This window comes from Harpegnathos saltator, unplaced genomic scaffold (genome assembly GCF_003227715.2).
Source record: "Harpegnathos saltator strain DR-91 unplaced genomic scaffold, Hsal_v8.6 scaffold2, whole genome shotgun sequence".
Taxonomy (NCBI): domain Eukaryota; kingdom Metazoa; phylum Arthropoda; class Insecta; order Hymenoptera; family Formicidae; genus Harpegnathos; species Harpegnathos saltator.
In genome coordinates this window covers 649026-670594 of record NW_020229983.1, presented here as the reverse complement: position 1 = coordinate 670594, position 21569 = coordinate 649026, and the positions used below count along the sequence as shown (strand labels likewise).

Here is a 21569-nt window from a genome sequence, read left to right as displayed (position 1 = left end):
CTCTGTTCAATAAAACTATAATTAGTAGAAATAAAAAGAGGATATTGAACGTAAACAAGATTGAACTTGTGATCCAAAGAGCGTTATTGAAAAAATCGTCATTTGCGAAACGTATATTAAGTTATATGACGCCGGTATATCCATAATTATAAATTATTTAGTATTTTAAATTGAGGATATAATTGCAAATTCGTATTTGTAGTTCGTTATTTAGCCGTTCGGAATAATATTTCTTGTTGTATAATATAGTGTATAGTCAGTATAGATGCAGGTTGACGATTAATCAGTGATTTCTGTATGAAACTATAATTGTTTATCAAACGATAACAGAGTATGAATGCAGATCTAAATTTCGATTACAAAGAAGCAAAATTTGTTGCTTCATTTATATCTCCATTAATTACATTTGCCCTCATTAATCTCCGTTATATTATATAACATTTATTTATCGTACATTTTCTATCTAGTAGTGGTGGTGAACCGAGTTGCACGGTTAATATACCGCTTATTGAAATCACGAATAAAAATTAAATACGGGGGAAGAATATCGAGATAAGCAAATATATTAAATAATTCTGGAATAGAAGTTTTTTCAAGGATAATTTAACACAGGGAGAAAATGGGGCATCAGCTCTACAACCGTTTATCGCATCAAAATGTAGGATAATATAATCACGATGCTCTCTGAGTTTGACGAGATTAACGTCGAGTTAATATTACACTTAATGTCGAACCGAAATTTCGGAGCGTTGAAAGCGTCTCTTTAAAAATTAGCGAGATATCGCTAATACGGTTTCATGCGATAACATCTCGTTTCAGCGTATCACACAATTGACGATTCGTGTGAAGCCACGAGCGCGCTCATTCATTTGCTTGCCCCTATTTGCGTAGTGCTTCTTCCACGCTTTACTTTTCCCTCCCTCCGTCTCTCTTTCCATGGCACTTTTGACTTTATCGATCCAGGCTTGTGGCAAGATTTCTTTTTATTTCCGAACGCCATTATTACTCGCTCGGGCTCGCCGTGTAATTTCATTTGAACTTCCGCTACGGCGAGCTACGTGACATCTTGGAGATTTTTTCAGCGACAATTTTGTAGCGCAGGTTTCCTCCTGTTTTTCTTTTTCCTTCTTTCCTTCTTTCTTTCTTTTTTTTTTCGAGTAGTTAGCGCTGAGACTCCAGGAAACTTCCGTCTCGGGATGAATATGGCTGGCTGCGCGTCTCGATCTATATTTCCCGTGTTCATTATTCAGCTTTCCTCCCTCCAAGCCAACATGTTTCGCCGCGCTTATCAAATAATTCGAACAAAGTGTCAACGCTTATTGCGATAATAACGCGGGATATACGTGGTCTATTTTTTCGTAATTCGCTCCTTTTTTTCACTCCATGATTCAGAAATAAAGCACGCGCGCGTATGACAAAGAATTACGCGACAGCACTCTCATCTTTTCGACGACTCTTTCCCATTTATCTCGCGCAGCAAATCCTCTCAGAGAATGTAGAGCGCAAAAATCTCAGTGGATAATTATATAGCTGTTGAGTCTATCCGAAAAGTTCCAAGATTAAAGTTGGAAAAATGTGTTTGCTCATCGCGGAATATGCGCGATGTTCTAACGACAGGTAGCGAAAACTATCGGGCGAATTCGACGCAAAAGATATATCGAATTGAACGTAATAATCACACGCGATGCGGCGTATTTTTAACAACGCAACTTTTTCACGTGTAAGTGGCGTTACACGGAACGAGGTGATCTTCTCGCACGTAGATAAAACGCGACATTGTTAGTATTTCGACCTAGATTTCAGGATTTCATGTTCAGTGCAGTGCGCGCTCGAATTTTATCTGGATTTCTCGCTTTCTACTTCTCGCTTATTTTCTCGATGAAAACTGGCACGGTTTCTCATTCCCTCTCCGCCCTCTTTTGCTCTTCTCCCTCCTTCTACTCACACTCTCTCTCTCTCTCTCTCTCTCTCTCTCTCTCTCTCTCCCACGCATTCGCTCGTGGTACCGCACAGCGCCGAGTCGTTTGTATTTTTTTCAAGCAACTGTTCCGACCAAGAGCAGCTCTCCTCTATTTTGTGAAATTCTTAGCGAAAGTCTCGAGAAGTTGTCACAGCTCCGCGCGATAACTTCTAAGCAAGGAAGCGAGGTTGGAACTTTTTCCCCGAGAAAGAAACAACCGCGGCGACGGAATACTTCCCTTTGCACTTTGTTCATGAGAGACGTCCACTAATTCCATTTTCTCCCTCGACATTTAATGGAAGGGAGCGTCTCATCGGCCGCGCACTTCCGTTCGATGAATCTGCTCCGGAATTTTTCTTCATTCCGCAGGATTTCGGAGACGGGGTCTTAAAAAGTTCTCGAGCCCTCGGAACCGCGAATCTCGCGCCGACGAGAAGAGAGAGAGAGAGAGAGAGAGAGAGAGAGAGAGGGAAGGGGAGAGAACCTTCCTGCACTGACGGGATAAAGAATGACGACAAACGTACGACGCTCCGCGCGTCTATCGCGCCTTGCCTCGACTTATTATTCTCCAAAGTATTTTATTTCCATGTAAACGCCCTCCCTCCCCTCATCACCGGCGCGCATTGCGAGCTGCATAAACCATCGAAAGATTCATGAAGTCCCTAGCTCATTACCGTCGTCTGCGATTATGGATGGATAGTGGCGCGGAAGCATCCGCTTCTCTCGCTTCTTTGCCCCGGACTGTTTATATATCCACTCTCTCGCGAGAGGCTCCACCGCTGATAAATGTTATCGTTATCGTTATAACGCCGCTGCTTACTCGATAAGTAAGCGTTTGCGCCTTGCGTTCCGCTCGACCCTTCCGCGAGAGCTACGGGCCGGAATATATTTTCAGGCCAAGAGTCCATTCCAGCGAGTTAAGGGCCCATCGTCTCGGCAGCGTCTTTGCCAAGAGAGTCGGCCGTAACGCAGGAGTATCGCAAGGAGTAGCGCACGACCTTGCGCTTCTCCTCGCAATATCGTTTCCGAAAATAGTGCGTCACACGTGCGCGCGTCGCTCCGTTCTCTCTCTCTCTCTCTCTCTCTCTCTCTCTCTCTCTCTTTCTCTCTCTCTCTCTCTCTCTCTCTCTCTCTCTCTCGGCCGGGCAAGAAAGGCAAGACACGGCAAAAACGACGAGACGGCTGTCGTCGACGCGCACGGACAGACACACGAACCCCCCCTTCTCTGTCGCCGAGCTTCTTGGCGACGGCATTGCGTGCGAAATGCTTTCTTCTCTCGCGGCGTCCCTCTTTCATTTCCTATCTCCCCGCTTGTCACTTCCGGCGGATGGCGTGTCCGCGCTACGACGCGACCAGGCGCGCAGGCGAATCGCGCGATCCCGTTCTCCGTTCTCAACATGCTCCTCATGATATCCTTCTTATTTTGCAAAATTGCTGGCGGAAGTCCTAACGAAATAGGATTACTCGCGTCAAGGAGGACGCGCGCTAAACCTTTCTTGACACTCGACTGACCCACAGGTGGGACTCAAGGAGCTCGAGTGTGCTATATAGCGAGCGGGGTAGTTAAGATGTTATCGTATCTCAGCGCGGTGAGCTACGAGGGATTCCCCATGGTCAACCCGCGGGAATATCTCCGTCGATCTGCCGCCCTCGCGCGCGCTTCCCTCTCCCTTCTTCATCTTTCCATCCACTGTCCTCTTGCTCCTTGTCTCCCCCCTCTCTCTCTCTCTCTCTCTCTCTCTCTCTCTCTGCACGTCAGCACAACCTCTCCATCTCTCGACTTTGATTCTTATCGATCCGGTCGTCGTGGCGATCTCCGTGTATCTCCACGCGTGATTTCCTCCTGCCGTCGATTGCCTCGCGCGGCAAGCGTCGGCGAATTCGCCGGGCGGTATATAACGGCGGATTAAAACGACGATTCACGGCGGGATCGATCCGACGCTCCCCCTCGCTCTCGGCACGGAATTCGCCTATTTCTTTTTTTTTTTATACCAAGATTCTCCTTATCGGTAATCCTCTAACTGCTGTTACGCGGACGCCGCCTGCCTCCCGGGCGTGATAGATAGCGCTGCGGGGGACAGCGGTCAATGGTCCATAGGTCTGATCAAAGGGCGCCACTGACTTTGAAGGTGCCCCATAAATCCGGTTTTATGAGGCAAATTTCAATTCTTTATCGGAGAAAAATTGAGACTATCGAATAACATTAGAAGACCCTCCCTCGCCTGCCTCCCTCTTCCTTGTCCCGAGTGTAGCAGATTTGTCTTTGTGAGAGACACGGCACCCTCCACGGCTGCTAAAGTCGCCACGATAATGTAGCAGAGAACAGATACTCGACGCCTCCCGAAATTCGAGCGCGCATTTTTCTCCGTGAAGCGCGCGCCGCGATAACGCGCCGGTAATCTCTCGGCCGAATTGGCCGTCGTTGAAATGAATCGTTAGCTGTCGAGGGAGGGAGAGGGGGAGAGAGAGAGAGAGAGAGAGAGAGAGAGAGAGAGAGAGAGAGAGAGAGAGAGAGAGAGAGAGAGGGCGGCAGGAAATGAGGAAAATAGAACGTCAGAAAGCTCACCGTCTATCGAACAATTTTCAGGCGACCGAGAATAAGATGACATTTTGCGTAACAATGTCGTTAAAAACACGCAGGGCGAGAATCGAGAGACAGAGGGTGAGAAAGGGAGGCAGAGAGGGAGGCTGGAGGAAGAGAGAACGAACGGAAGAGGGAGCGTTATAAAGGAATGAACGCTCCGGCGCTTCGCGAGATCGAAATTAATGCGTAGCTTGATTCAGGCGTCTCGCGTGCCAGATATCCGGGACCGCGCAATTCTTTCGCCGTTAACGGCCGCGCGCAGTTGGCCGGCTCGCTAAATCGATACTGGCTGCGAGCAAAGCGAGGGGAAAAGGCACAACAATTAGCGTTCTGATACGGGGAATCAATCGAGAAGAGAGGCGGAAAGAAAGAGAAATCCCCGAGTTCGGGTAATTGGTCCGGGCTCTCGAGTTTGCGCGACCAGCTCGTCAAGACGTTCGAGCAAATCCTTTACGACGGGAGGGCTTCTCGCTCATTGTTCGCGCGAGACGCACGAAATATGTAAGAGAGAAAGACAGGGAGGGAGAGAGGGACGAAAGAATCGTCCACTCGATATAATAAAGAAGGTTCTCCGCGGGTAAAAGGCGGGTATAGATTTTGCCATTTTCCTTTCATTTCTATGTGATATGCTGGCGTGACCTTCGCATATTCGCGTACCTCCTGATAATACGCGTATCGCTCGCACTCGCGATTTAATACGATCAGAAGGGGAAAAGAGAGAGGGTAAAGGACGTTTAGCAGAGCATTCGCAAAATTCCTCCTGGGGTTCGGTTGGGAGGGGACTTTCGGAAACCACTCAGCCTAATAATTGCTTGAATTTAATGCCGAAAGTGTTCAAATAGCATCATGTATCGCTATTAGTGCTACACCATTTTCCCGGATTTATTAGGTAAGCAAAAAAGTTTGTGCGGTTTTGTACATTAAAAACTACACAAGAGCAGAAATTTTCAGAAAAAATGTTATAATTGATATGTGAATAAATATTATGGTTGATATATAAATAGAAAAAACTGACAACTCTTCGTCATCATTAACGGAAGATCTCCCTGAACGGCGCATCTTCACAAAATTCATCGTTGAAAGAAAATTTTTTAAACCACTTCTGTGCAGTTCGTTGTTTTAGTCTTCTCTAAATGCTACGCACTCTGAGAAAAAGATTTCTGTTGTCACACAACAAATGAACGTTTGTTGTTTGATAATTGCACAATAAATCAAACAGTTACCGCAACAAATTTCTCGTTATTTATAATTGATTTTATCGAGATATTGCAAACACCCATCACCATAAAAATGTCTTTTCTTCTTTGACTCACCGATATACAGCAGACAGAGTCAGCCGCGTTCTGCTGCGGATCTGTAACAAAAAATATAGTTTCGTTAGTTAAATCGTTAGGTTAAAAGTTAGGTTAGGTTGAGTTCAATTCGCGGAAGCGCGCGCGCAGATACAAACGTTGACCCTTTGCCATCGTAATTCAACGGCTTTTATTCCAATCACTCGGTTTTTGATCGCAATGAATCAAGAAGAAATGTACAAACGATCGGTGAACCTCACCTTCAAGCCGACTCTGCTCGGCCCGAACCGGATCCTCCGGTGCGGCATTGGCGTCCATCGAAACTGCGTCTCGATAACCGCAGCTATCGCGTGGCTGCAAACTCCAGCAGATCTGTAACAAAAAACGAATTTCCTCATTAGTATTACAGCGACAAATGCGCCCCGCATCAAGAGTACGAAGACTCGAGACTGCAAATTAGCTTCTTCAACTTAACCAAGTTAACCAATAAAAGTTTACCTTTAAAAACCATGAAACACTGCTATTGCTCAAGATGCTCCGGATCGTCACGCACGCACACACACGCACGAATATTACACGTTACACGCGCGCGTACACTGTGATCAAGCGTGAAAATTCGGAAATTATTACGCGCGGCAATCCGCCGATCCGTCCGTCGCCGCGGCGTAAATAATAATGGAAACGGTCGCGGCAATTGCGTGCTTATGAACATGTTGTTTTCAAAGTCGCGTGACCTCGTCCCGCCGGGACGCGTCTCAGGCTGCGTTCCGATATTCACTGCCAGCACTGAAAATATATAGTATACGTGACACAAACTATGTATTTTCAGTACTCGCAGTAAATACCGGAACGCAGCCTCAGAGAGCCCGTAACAAGTTGTATAAAACTTACCTTTTTAAACAAAAAGGTAAAAAGAGGCGCCAAGTACACGCGCAACACGTATTATGTTATTTTTAGGAATTTCAAATTATTCTTCTTTCAAGTTATACATGTAACATAAAATTTTACAAATAAAATTTATAACTATAATAAAACTCTATAACATTACTTTACAAAAGAAATGATATAAACAGCAACGTTTACGCTTTTAGTACTGTTCATCGTGTAGCACCTGAGCGTATATCTTTGGGCAATGTAATTTATTATTTTCGTTATACAAGTAATAAGTTTGTACAAGTAAAAAACTTATATCTCTAACAATAAAATCTTCTATCGAAGACTATAAATAAAATTCTACAAAACTGTTCTACAAAAAAATGATATAACAAAACAATAGCAACTGAAAAACTCTATTCAACATCAACTCTGCAAATGAGAGCGATTTGCAATCTGAAGATAAATGTATCGAAAATTCCCAATGATGCATGATGACTTCAACCGGTACTTCAAAAACAGTGTCTTCATTATTTACTAGAACACTGAGTTTTATGGTTATTTTACTTGTTATTATAATAAATTAGTTATTATAACAATGCAATAAAAAATATTTAATGCAAAAAGTCTTGGCTTCTCTTCCTCTCTTTCTCTCTCTCTCTCTCTCTCTCTCTCTCTCTCTCTCTCTCTTTCTCTCTCTCTCTCTCTCTCTCGCTCTCTTTCTCGCACACTTCTACTCCTGTATTCTAGCAATATTCTTCTCTCTTTTACTCTCTATCGCTTGCTCACTCGCACTTGCTGTTTCTTCAACGCGCTTGTAACGCCTCTGATATCGGAAAAGTGAGATGCACAAATCCCCTCTCCTCTGCGGTTTAGCGTTTTTTTCTTTCTTACTGAATCGAAATTTTCCGTGATTTGGATTTTATTTTAAAATATCTTCATTTAGAGACAACGTACACAAAAAAACACAAGGACACTTTTCTTCCTATTTTTTAAGGCCGAATTGATTAGCACTGAAAAACGTCGATCGGTTTAGCCATTACTGAGATATGAATATCTCACTTCGTTCCAACTCGCAGTTTCGCGTAATATGTATAGGCACGGTATGCCTCACGTCGTTCGGGCGCAACTTCGTTGCACAAGGCACTGCCGTGCCTCTTGATTTTAACAAATATGCATCGCTAAAGATACAAGTCATATATGTTTGCTGGATATACAACTTTCAATAAAAAAAAATAGCAATGTCGTATAGTATGATATACACATGTACATGACTCTTCTATGGTTCATATTTTGAACTCTCATATATAGATAAAATCTCTTGAAATAATTTGTAAGCTTTTCTAAGTAGCTACGAACCACATTTACAGACTTTTTCTATTGATAAAAATACTTTTATCGTACGAGCTTTTGTATGTGTATTTCCTTAACCTTACTTAATCTTATCTAATAGTTTATTAATTTCATGTAATGTGTCGTGCTAAAAATAAAGATTAACGTAATAATGCATTGCTTTATTTCTTTCCCCGAATTCTCGCTAAGCACACACACACAGAATTGTTATTTTGTTAACCTTCCTCTACCAGTATTTAATTAAATGTAATGAAGCTGTACTTGAATTATCTGATAATTATGACACGCGCCAGTGTGTAGATATCGCATATGTAATTTCAAATATTTTACATATTTTGCTATATATTATATGTCGGTGAAAAAGAATTAACACAACTGGTTTGCCTATACATAATTTCTAACCTTTGCTCGTATTCTGTACGGCCAACGAATCAAAAATTTATTATTTGTTGGATCAACGTAACAATACCATTTGTTCCCATTGTAAATTGTTGATTAGAATGGCAAATCATAAGTAACGAATTTGTTCTGTTACCACAACAGAGTTTATTTACCGTCCTACATTAACAAGCCATTTGTTGCGGTTACTAGTGTTTTGTTAACTCAATAAAACCTTTTTCCTCAGTGCATATCTTACGACATGCTTCTGCAGCTCTTGAGCCGAGTTTAAATTCACAAAGCAAACATGCTCGGATTACACTCGATTCGGCAGACATTTTAAAAGGGCGAATAATCATCGTGCCACGGCAAAGTTCACCGATTAACTGACGCATATCTGTGTTATATGAAACACGCGCGCCCAGCAAATTTCAACGAGATTCGATAAAACTCATAGCAGCGAACTCAAACAAAAACCGCACAAACTTTTTCGCTCAGCTAATATTTACAGTGTAGGTGATGTTCAAAGACAACCGTGAAACCGTGTAAAACGTGTAATAATCCTACTTTAGTCCTGACTTAGTTAGTCCCCCGATGGTCTAGCCTACCCACGGACTAACGATGAACTACGGCTACGTTATTCAGAAATATTTTTCTGAAATGTTTTAAATTTGGTCTATCCGGACTAAGGAAATTAAATCCTTCGGACGGTATTTATAGTAGAATCTTATATTTAATCGTCTTAAATTTATCTTCAGACACGTCGTAATAGGGAATTTTCAAAACGCGTCTTTTGAAGTTCGCATTTTGTTCACATTTTGGGAATCTTTTTCTTTTTCAATTTGTGACAGTAAAATTACTCTCAATGAATACATCGGATAAAATAAAGCGAAGCAGAGAGGTTAATTAAACGACAGAGGAGAAAAGTTTCCTGACGGATTCGGTGTGAAAAAGAAAGAACATTATCGAGAAGAGATGTACGGGCACGAGCACGAATAAGGTCGAACAAGAATGTTGGAAGGAAATTTTTAATGACATCAATGAATATGTCGGGGCGATTATATATATGCCTGTAGCAGTTAAAAGGTTAAATCAACCTTAGACTGTCTCTACAGGTCATATAAATTTAAGCTGGCTTCAGTACAAGACTAAATCATAAAACGTATCTCTGAATGCAAATGTCACTAATCTCTCTTCTTATGCCATTGTTCGATTCGACTGAATCAAGCTCGTTCTGTCTCCGAACAGCACCCTATACCCTCGTACGTATTTATACGTACGACAAATATTTATAACAAATGAACGTTTGTTTCAATCTAACCTAACCGCGATGTAACACCTCCATCTTTCGATTCAACACATTTACGCAAGAAGAATTAGATGATGAGAGTAAATTGGATAAACAAACGTATGACATTACGGCACGTAGACTTATCTGACAAAGTAGCGTGACATTAGCAGCGATACAAGCGTATACAAGCTCACTAAAACTTAGCTAGCATTAAACTTGCCTGTCGATAAAAATCTACTCACGGGGAGGGGGGGAGCATCGTTTGAGGCCGCTCGAAGTATTCGGAGGAAAATCCATGACCCGATAGGGCGCGGGTGGCGGTTTTCGGAGCTTGTCAGCCGTTCGATTTTTCGAGGTGCGTGCCGGGTGACACTTGGACGACGGCGTAGAATTAAACTCTCCGCGCGCGCCTCTCCGCTCTATCGACCTGGCACCGGCTGCCTTCCCGGCCGGTTTTCGTGCTCAGCGCCCGCTCGCACCGCCGAAGTGCCCCGTGGCATCAATCTTGCATAGAATCCTCGAATTTACGGCCCTCGTCCCGCTCGGCTCGCGCTGAATTACACTCGACGGACGCTGCAGAATGGCCGCGACTATCTCCGCGTCCGGCGGCCGCATTCGCGGCGCTCTCGCGCGCGCGGCGGCCTCCGGTTTTGCCGGTGCGTCTCCGCCGCCGGGGCGATTTCAGCGGCGATGAGATTAGTCCGATACGCGGCGACAGCCGCGGCGTACGGAATAAAGCGTACGCATCCCCGAGTATTTCGGATGGCGTTGTGCGCAGCGCTCGTGCTCGCGCGAGCAGTCGCGTGAACGGAGAACCGCGGCGGTGGGTCTCGTGGAAACAAGGTAATCCACCGGCGTAAATATATAATTCTCATCAACATTATAACGCCATTCTCTCAACGGGGCGGCGCGCTCGAAATCATGAGCGTTGGCATCGCTGAATTTTCTGAGCCGCGCCGCGTAATCGCGCCGCGATGTAACGCGGCGAGTTATCAGCGTTTGAAATGACGCGCGAATGACACCGCGACCGACTAGAGAGCCTCATAGGAAGAGAGTGGCAAACTGATCACGTGACCAGGTCTCTGCTGATTCGACGGAGGCACAGAGTCTTCTTCTTGACCAATCAGAATATCGACATAGCAAGACGACAGGTTGGGTTTTACGTAGAGTGAGTTTTAAGAGCAGTCTAGGCATTTTATACTACGCACAAGACATAAAATTATGTAAATAATATATATTATGATTCTTATTCTATGTAAATCGAAGCGACAAATATTCTTTTACAATTAATACTTATTACTTAGGGATATCTGATTCTTATTGCTGTTATTAATTCGTAGGCGAATATCTTGCGCGACTCGTCGTAACCTCCTCTAATGACTGGCAGATGTACGAGGGTAGTCCCAGAAGTACCTGACCTGACGTATAGATGGCGGTTGTTGTTTGAAAAGAATGACTGTGGTAGAAAGTACCAACCTTATAAAGCTTAAGTTTAAAGTTTGACGACGCTACGTTGTTTAGTATTTGTTTGACGGCCATCAATAGTGAACGCTCTCAGTGAATTTGTGAAACATGGAAAAAATTGGTCATCGTTATGTGATACAATACTTTCATTTGAAAGGCCTCAGTCCAACCAATGTCAAAGCGGAGCTAAATTCTACTCTGGGGGAGTCTGCTCCTTCGTTTACAGCAGTAAAATATTGGGTGGCAGAATTTAAACGAGGCCGTACGAGCTGCCAAGACGAACATCGCAGTGGTCGACCAAATGAGGTGACCACCGCCAGAAATGGTGAAGAAAATCCACAAAATGGTATTGGATGACAGTCGACTGAAAGTGCGCGAGTTAGCAGACATGGTAGGCATTTCAAAAAGTGCTGTACATCGCATATTGACTGAAAATTTGGACATGAGAAAGCTGTGCGCAAGATGGGTGCCGCGATTGGAGCAAAAACAGCGTCGTGAGGATGTTTCAATCGAGTGTTTGGCGAAGTTTCGCAGCAATAAAGCCGATTCATAACCATGGATGAAACATGGGTCCATCACTTCACACCTGAGACGAAGAAGTCAAAACAATTGACCAAGGTGGCTTGATGGCTATTTTGAGGAGTTCGACGATTCCCACTATAAACAGGGTATCGAAGCTATTGAACATCGCTGGGCAAAGTGTATCGAGCTATGAGGGGACTATGTAGAGAAATAAAGATATTTTTTCCCAAATATTTTGTGTTTTCTTTGTTAGGTCAGGTACTTCTGGGACTACCCTCGTACGTCAGACTGTTTTAAAAACTCACTGTAAAACCGACCTGTCGTCTTGCTATATCGATATTCTAATTGGTCAAGAAGCTTCGTGCCTCCATCGAATCAGCAGAGACCTGGTCACGTGATCAGTTTGCCACTCTCTTCGTATGAGGCTCTCTACCGCGACCGCCTCGGTTTCTTGCCCGCCCGTAAGAGTTCCCAATTTCGCCAGTTCACCGTCTCTCTTCTCCTGCCTCCACTCGCCGGTCTCGTCGACGTTGCGCTCGCGTGATCAAACAGTCGGTCGCGCAAGAGCGGCCGATCAAACGGCGGCGCTGTAAGTTAGCGTCGTCTCGTAATCGGGTCAATTTGTAGCGCAGTGTAAAGAATGGAGGCGCCGCCACGCAACACTTGTTATCGGATATCCCACGGATAATATTGCGGACGTTGTCCGCCGTGCATAGAGGCGATATTTCTCGCCGCGCAATACACGTCCGCGCGCGCGCTATCAAAGGGAACCGCCGCGGTACCTCGTATCGGGATTTTCAATCTCGTAACGAATCGTATTCTTCCGCGGTTAAACAAGCCATTTATTCCCTGCTCTGCTTAAACGTCGCGCGCATTAAAAGGGGGAGGGCGACGCGCGCACCGCCTCGTCCCACGGGGACGCGCGGGGTTTTTAAACGCAATCACGGCGAACGCGGCCTCGCGTTTCCGTCCTTCGAGTTCTTTTGTCGAAATTGCCCATTTAAATGGAAAGCAGCCGCCAGTGTCCCTCGCGAAGCACATCGTTGTTGCGCCACGTGCGACTTACACCTTACTATTGTCCGGCGTTTGTAATTCTCGATACAAGAGCCGAACCGTATGTACGTGTGTGCGTAATACGACGAGATGTACGCACGTAATCACGCGCGAGCGTTCTCTCGCGCGTTACGTTTCAGTAGCGCGCGCTCGCCGCGATGATAAAGGATCGCGCTATACGTACAAAGTCGCAATACCCGGGGCGAGCCGGCGCGCTCGCGCGCGAAAGAGAGAAAGAGAGAGAGAGAGAGAGAGAGAGAGAGCACCAGGAGGTGCCCCGATATAACTACCCGTCCGCCTCGAATTTTTCATTCGCAAGGTTCCACCGCCGACGGTATATCTCGTCGACAATGGCGAATACCGGTTGAAGCCGGGTCGCGTCGTTGCATACGCGATTCATCGCGTGAATAAAGAAACGGGACGCGCGGTGCATATGCGCCCGTAAAAAGAAAGAAAAAAAGGAGAAGCGGCCGTGTCCTCGCCCGGCGCGTACATGCTGTACGCCGGCGAACGCGGCTTGACCCACATTCCCGTATTCGGCTCTTTTATTTCCTCTCGCTTCTATGCGATAACCAAGTACCCCTTTTCTCTCTTCCCCTCTTTCTCTCTCTCTCTCTCTCTCTCTCTCTCTCTCTCTCTCTCTCTCTCTCTCTATCTATCTATCTCCCCCCCCCCTCTGTCTCTCTCCCTCGCCGTGATAATACCCCGAGTCTGGCCGCAGTTTCCGTGGGAAAGCATAACCGTTCGAAATTGGAGGTAAATTAATGATCAGATCGGGCCTCGTTCGGCGAGTAATTACCGATCCCTTCGGGAGCGAGTCCCACGGGAGGATGGCGCCGGGCGTGGCGGGCGAAGAAGGAATTTAGCCAAACCTCCCTGTAATTTCTCGTTCATCCCTTCGCAAACTTGGCGGTGCCTAGGGTTATTCCGAGGGAGTCTCGAGGTGACGGCGAGGTAGTGGTGCTGGTGGCGATGGCGGTGGTGGAGGTGGTGAAGGTGGCGGCGGCGGTGGTGGTGTGCTAGTGCCGGTGGAGAAGGAGGAGAAGAAGAGGTGGAGGAGATGGAGGAGGAGGAGGAGGAGGAGGAGGAGGAGGAGGAGGAGGAGGAGGAGGAGGAGGAGGAGGAGGAGGAGGAGGAGGAGGAGGAGGAGGAGGAGGAGGAGGAGGAGGAGGTGGTGGTGGTGGCGGCGGCGGCGGCGGCGGCGGTAGCGGGTGGAGTATAAAGAGGTGGGATGCGTAGGGAGGGAGATGTGGATGTAACGGGCGAGGGGTAAGAGGAAAGGGGAGGGTGGACGGTCTTACTCGGTGCGAAGGAGCAAGTTGCCCCCTCCTCCCTCCTCAGAAAGGGCTTCCGCGTAGAGTAGGTGAGTTATTGGCGTTACGTTAGACGTCACATGCAGCGCCGACCCGGCAAGCCTCCACTCGAGCGCTCGCCGGCTTCTCCCTATCTCCCGCGAGTAAGACGCAACGTCAGATGCAAGACAAACGTCTCAATCCTAACTGGAACGATGAGAATGACGCCGGCGACGACAGCATATGAATCCTTCCGCTACTTCTCCGCTCGGCCGGAGGCCGTAAGGGACGAAGAAACGAGGCCCGCGCGAATCGATCGTCGCCGAAACGGAAGTTCGACGACGCGTTGCGTCGCTCGCGAGCGCGCCGATGCTCGTCGGAGGTGACGCGCGAACATGTCGGTGTGTATGTGTGTGTGTGTGTGTGTGTGTGGAAAACACAGCGGACGCGATGGAACTCAAATATATGAATGATGCGGCGCGTCTTCGCGCCCACGAAACGGAGGAGTCTGTGGTCTCGCGCCATTATGCGTTCCAAATTGTTACATCGTACGAAATGAACGGGCAAATATTTACTCAATCTCGCATTGGCGCAGCGGTAAACGCGCAGTATCGCAGATAAAATCGCGTTTATCGCAAATAATCAGCGCAGGGTCAGCTTCGCGGAGGGCAGGTACTTTCGCGCGATGGGAGGACTCGCTTGGAAAATCCTTCGAAGAGCGACGTATCGTTCTCCATTGACTATCTGATGGCGGTAGTCGTGCAGCGAGCTCGCACGCAGCGTGGCGTGAATAATGTCGCGTTGCCGGGTGAATGAGGAAAATGGGCAACCGTTGCAACGGCAGTTCCTTTCCCGTCGCGAAGAACAATGTGGCGTTGCCAAGCGGGACGAAGAAAATATGCGGGGAATCGGTGCATTCGATCAGGCGGCAAGATGGCGACCATTTGTCATCGCGCTACGCGCGAGCGCTTTGCTGATTCGAGGACGTGTGCAGAGTTCCTCGGAGTCGCGAGTAAAGGTCCGATTGGCTAATCGATTTTATACGCGCGGGAAAGCATGTCAGTTCGTGTAACCGAATGGGGACCGGACGAAAAGTCTGCAACGAGAAACGATGTTTCTGTTGGCTCGTGCGAAAGCATTGTTCCGCGCACGCGGCTGTGTTGAAACTTGATTGAGATCGTTTGAGCGCAATCGAGTGATCGAGTCGAAATCTTCTACAGCAATTTTTCTGTTTCCACAGCCGAGTTCTCTCTCTCTCTCTCTCTCTCTCTCTCTCTCTCTCTCTCTCTCTCTCTCTCCCTCTCTCTCTCTCTGTCTGGTCCCCAGGCAACGGAAATTTCAGTTACACTAGCGGAGTTGTTTCTCTCGCGTAAGAGCAAACAAAGATCTTAATGAAACACACACATATCGCGAGATGATTAATGTCCCGGGGAGTTCAGACTTCAATTTCTAGACGACCGGAGCACGTGTAGTGCATTTTCCAGGCTCAGCGGTCGCTTCAAATAATTATTGTATCACGAGAATCCAGAAATTCGTCGGTTTTACGGCGTACATCGCGATGTGAAGTTTCTCGAGTTCAAGTCTATGACATATTTGGTCGTCCTATGGATCGGACTGATGAATTGGAGCAAAAGAGTAACATACTAGTAGACGCGCGCCAAGGAGATTGGCTTTTGTTTCGCATCTGTTCGCGTTCATAGGGTTATGGACATTTAAAGTTTCGGTACACTCGGTCCACTAAGCTCTAGATTGCGGACTAGCGCAGTCTACAAATTATACACCAACATACTGAATAAAGACCGCTTCGATGTATACAGCATCCTGGGCCTCACTCCCCTGCGGACTGCTTGCGCATGAATGGGGTCATTGAACGCGCGAACGGGCGGCCAGTGGACGTAGCGTGGGGGTGGGGACGGGTCCGCATTCCTCCGTAACGCTGTTGCGTAAACAAGTTACTACATGGCTGCTGGAACACACCTGCTTCCGCTTCCGACAAACGCATCAAAACATTGACTATAACACAGACATTGATTTGCATCCTGAACTCTCTTTTCTCGATAAAAGCCGTTTTAAAAATGGCTTACAAGCATTCTAGCTATATATATATAGGGTGGCTCATTTTAATTTACAGCTGGCTCTCGAGGTATTCATTGATCGTCACTTTTCTTATGTGAAAATCCCAATTTTTTATTATATCATATTTTTCTACTAATTAATTTGAACAACTTTTATCCGAAACATTTTTTTAATTTTTTTGAGATATTGAAGGAGAACTTGGTATTTCAATATTTACCTTACAATATCTCGGAAACTATTTGTCGGGAGGAAAAGTGGTATCAAGTTTTTTTATTCTATTTGGTCTCAAGAATATACTGTTACAATAGTGCCCTAACTTTTGTTAACTTGTTGACTTTTAGAAATTTCAGACTCATCAAAATCATAATATCAACAAAAAGGAATTGAAAAGAAGGTAAAAATATCAATTGCCCAGATCTGTCTCTATATATCAGATCTGGACATATGTACAGAAATTTATCATTATTAAACTCAAATATTTCCTCTAGCGTAATACCATATTTAATTGAAATTTGTCAATATTCAAAATTAATATTAATATTTGTCAATATCCAAAAATATTTACATAATGAATAATTTCAAGCATTGTAAAAATTAGTCTCCAACGGAAACGAAAATTATAACACAATTAGATATGGGATATGCTTTGACGAAGTTCTCAGCATTATCTTAAAAAGTTTAAGACATATTTGTTGAGACATTTCTTCCTTATTTTGTTCTTTATATCTTACGAACATTACGCTATTCAATCCGGAAATGATGAAGAACAATTATAACAAACCATTTAGTTAATAACAGAAATTATATGTACGTAGTTAAAATTTTTGAATTTAGCTACTGCTGCTATTGTAATTTCACGAGTGCCTAGCAACCTAGATCACATGTCTAGTGCAGCTTGCTTTGGTGACATACGTATATGCTGGTGAGTACCAATAAGCAAACTGAAGAATATAACTGGTGTTAAGATCAACTTCATAAGTACTTTTATAAATAAGGCTATATAATAGTATTGTCAACATTAGAGTTTTTTTTTAAAAGTAAGCAAATATTCTCGTGTTTTAAAAGTGTATGTTTTGATCATCTCTATCATAACTTTTATAACTTTTCATCATACAGGGTGTTTCAGACACTATCCTATCCACTCAGATCCATCCACTCCTTTTAAGATGAAGGGAAATGGTTTTTAACAAAATTCCCGAATTTTCGGTTTTCACGGCTACGCTTTCGGATACGATCTACCCAATGGTGATCTTTTCAATTTTCGACGCTGACCGGAAATTGGCTATGAAGATACAAGAAAATAATTATCGAGGAAAGGAAAAAACAAGCAGGAAAGAAGAAATTATTAGAAGAAAAAAAGTCTTAATAAAAAAATAAAAACGTGCAAGAAAACCTAAGAAACTTAACTAAACAATCCATAATAATAATGTAAAATAAAGTAAATAATTGTTATCTTATACGAGATATATAAGAGATATTTAATAATTTCTTAACTAATTCTGAATTTTTTTATATCTTTCATTTCTTAATAATAATATTTTCATATTTCAGCTTTCAATTAATTATATATTTTTTATCATTAAATTTCATATGCCTTTATAAAATTAAGCAATGTAGCGCCGTTAAATGTTCGGCTATTGGGATATTTACCTTACTGGTCTTCGTTTTTTGGGGACGACGAGTCGATGGAGGACGCAGCCGGTTGATGCAATCATGTATCCCCATTTTTTAAGTATCTAAAACAGAAAGACCGTTGTAAAGCTGAAACTCGTGCGCTTCTGATAGGAATACAATCGTTCTTCATCGAAATAAGATTTAATTGGTCGAATTAGATCATCGATGGATTGCCCGTAGGTTGAAGCGGAAATGAATCTGCGGTCACAAAAAGCATCGACGAATTTATCTCTGACGAAATAAAGTGTGATTAAGAGAAGAGATGAATAAAACGACAGCCTTCCTCCAATTTCGACGTTTCTGAAGATGAGTCTGATTTATCTCGCAAAGTCGCGCAGAAAGAAGATAACACGCGAAAGTCGTAGATAAATCAATATTAAAGTCAGCACAAATTGTTAACGTTCTAAATTCCCTGCGAGATGTAAAATCGCTCCACAGTACGCGCAAACAGGCGAGAAACTCGGCTCATGCGACGACTGTTACGGCTCTGTTTGCGGGGAATAGCTGTAGTTTATTTGCAAGATCAACGATATCGCGACGGCATCGCGACTTTAATAAGCGTCTCGTGTCATTTTGCATGTTTTGCTTATCAGAGATAGACTGTTGATAAACACGGCGGTTTATGGGGACGTAATAGGTGAAATATGTATGACATTGGCGGCTGGTGATCGATCAAAGTCAAAGGTCGATCGGAAGTGCCAGTGTTCTCTTCAGCCCGTGAGTGGTTCGCGGCACTTTATTTGTTCTCCTCGACACGGAAAAGTGGTCAAACGTGTCGCGATCAGCGTCACGTCGTTATGTCGCTGTTGGCGATTCTTACGTAAACTGTTTTTATTATATAAAAACCGATACTCGTGGCGCGCGTGCGCACGCGCGATGCGACAAATCGTTAAAGTCAATTTTCAGTGCGAAGACTGCAAGACGTGCGAATGCAAAATCCGCATGCGGAAGAAAGCCGCGTCTCGCGCACTGCATTTGCTTAAGTAATATTGGCTCCTCCGACAAGCTCGTGTGAGTTTCAACACACACGTCTCTATGAGCGTTGCGCAAGTGTTAAAGTGGTCGTAAATGCATGGCAGCTGTACATCGAATTTGAAAAGCGCCATTTCACCGTGTCATTCATTGAGCGTTTACTCGAGACTGGTCTACTTTCTATATGAATTGTCAAGACCGTTCGCAAGTGACTCAAGCTAAACTTCAAGCGGGCAATTCTGACTTTGAAGAGATGTGGAGCATTCCGACAGACCTTCGGCCGCGGATGATGATTGATCAAAAGCGAAATTAACGCACGATTCACAGGTAGTGTGGAAGCCATAAACGTGCCAAAAGATACTCGAATTGAAAAATTAATAAGATTCTAGTAAAGGCCTGATTATTTTTCCCCAACATTAATCGGGCCTTAGTAGGGCCTTAATAGAAAGACAAGGGCCTTACAAGATGTGTAACAAATTAACGGGTCCTTATAAGACAATATTGTAAGGACCTTATAAGGCAACATCAATAGTGCCTAATAAGAAAATATTTTTATTATTGCTTGAGTAAAAATATTCCTTCTTTTCATTCCAAGAAATTTAGATTGCAATTTTTTGATTTCTTTATAATCTTGTTAGTATACAGCAAGAATTTTTTATTTTAGAAATATAGTATACTCTACAATAAAATATAGTATTCTTTATACATAAAAATCCTGCTACTGTTTTCATTAAAGTTTGCTGCATTTTCCAAAACGAAGACAATACTCGAAAAATTCTTGAAAGAGACTAATGAATATGGTAACTAATAAAATTAATAAAATTTGTTTCTAATTGCGGTATAATTAAAGAATACTTAAAAGAACCAGATAGAGCGTACCTGCTAAAACAATACTAAACTATAACAATTTTATCTTATTAATTTTTAATTTAAGACATTCCTAAAATATCCTTGTAAGGCCCTTCTCAGTTTTCTCTATCAAAGCCTTATTTATTAGATCTAAGGCATCCTTAAAAATCCTTCCAAGGCCCTCATCAGTTTTCCTTATCAAAGCCTTATTTCGTAAAACCTAAGATACCCCTAAAGATCCATCTTGGGGCCTCATGTGATAATACTGAGGCATCCCTTTTTAGGGTATCCTACTTTCAGCCTTATCGGGGCCTTATGCTTCATGAGAATGGCCCTAACAATTTTTTGCTCGGGTAGCCAAGAAACGCATACGAACGCGTTTCTACTCAAGAAGGCTCGCACAAACTTCTTGGATCTTGCGACCCGATACGTTGCAACGTTACGTGCGCTGGATATAAGCAGTAAGATTAGCGCGAGAGAAACAGCCGGCCGATATGCATCATTGTTCCCCTGCCTAACCGCTTCCAATCGTTTCGCGCAATACGGCCCGCGCCGCGCCGGCTGAATCTTATCGCAGGACGTCGATCTAAATCGCGCCGAATGTGACCGATAAAGGCGGCCTTAATGACATTGGCCCTCTCCTCGGCGGCGTTTTCGAACGAGAACGCATTCGATTCGGAGTACATTTATCTTGGCCCCGCCGTGGCACGCCGTTGTAAAGTATGGTTCCGGCGACCCTCCTTCGACCCTTCTGCCAGCTTCCGGAGCCGTGCTCTTGATGGAATACGTGCGTGGACTGCGCCCGCGCCTTCGCTTCGTGGAATTCGCGTTTTTCTCTTTTTTCCTTTTTCTCTTTTCATTCTTCTTTTTTTTTACGACAAACATCCGACAGTTTCGCTCTGCGACGGCGGCGACGATGACTGTGGCGGCGGGTGTTCCCCTGCCGGAAGAAGTCGTCTCTGTGTGACGCTCGTCGAGATCGGCCAACCGTATGTCGACGACGACGACGACTCGCGGATTACTACGTAATATCGTGTCCACAGGGCCGAACGCGAGCCGAGCCGAGCGCGGCGGTTTTTCGTATCGCGTCGTCGCGCGAATTTCTGAAATGTTGAACGAGTGCGAAAGTTTTGATGGGTTCCTCAAAGACGCCGATCGATATAGTGCGGTGGCAGCGTTTGCGAATATCGAAGATGTACACGCGGGGGAAAATGCTTCGGTCGAATGGAGCAATTTCCCGGCGAAACATGAACGATTCAGCAGCTCCGATTGAAATCCGACCAGAATCCTGTTCCAGTTAACCAGGAACCTTGATGCTTTCGACCGAATCCTCTGGATTCTCTGAAACTCGAGCCGGAATTCCTGTATCATCATTCATATTCTGCGTCGATTCGTCCAGCTAGAAGATTGCTTCATTCCACCGACGCATGTTTGATCGTGCACAACATAAATGTGGATAATATAGAGATCAATGGCGACCGCTTGGTGAAACGAGCAAATCGCTTCTGATCAACTGGCACGCTCCGTTGCTACTTCACGGAGTCTATCGAATCTTTTGCTACGGTGAGCGCGTGTCTCTCGCGGTAGACGCGGAAACGGTCAAGCGAGTTCGCGCGCGCATCACTCGGAAACCGGATATTCTCCCTCGCCGGTGGCGCGATGGAACGCGATGGAACGCGAGACTCGGGGCGGCGGATCCGGCGCCCGCCGTCGCCGGCGAAAGCCGGCTCGCAGTGATTTGTTATCGTAACACCGCGATGGTGTTTGCCTAGCAAATCCTTAGCCACGTCTGTCGGCTAAGGCCCGCCGCATCCTACCCGCTCTCTCGCGCGTGGCCGACCCTCCCTGAATCAACCCCTTGTAAAAACACGAGTTCACCTTGGGTCGGAATCGCGGCGGGCCGTTTACCGGCGGGAGAGCATCTGTAGGCGGGCTA

At 45.0% G+C, this 21569-nt stretch overlaps 1 protein-coding gene and 1 long non-coding RNA gene across 2 annotated transcripts in view; one reads left to right on the top strand and one right to left on the bottom strand.

Moving 5' to 3' along the window:
* Window positions 1–21569, top strand: part of Sema2a (Semaphorin 2a) — a 430460-nt gene that overhangs the window by 7760 nt on the left and 401131 nt on the right. The window lies entirely within an intron of this gene.
* LOC112588358 (uncharacterized) overlaps window positions 5962–21569 on the bottom strand; it is a 71698-nt gene continuing 56090 nt past the window's right edge. The window contains exons 3-4 of the long non-coding RNA XR_003112785.1: window positions 17789–17874; window positions 5962–6208 (exon numbers count right to left, since the gene is read on the bottom strand). This is a non-coding gene — a long non-coding RNA (uncharacterized LOC112588358). The remainder of the gene's footprint in view (window positions 6209–17788; window positions 17875–21569) is intronic.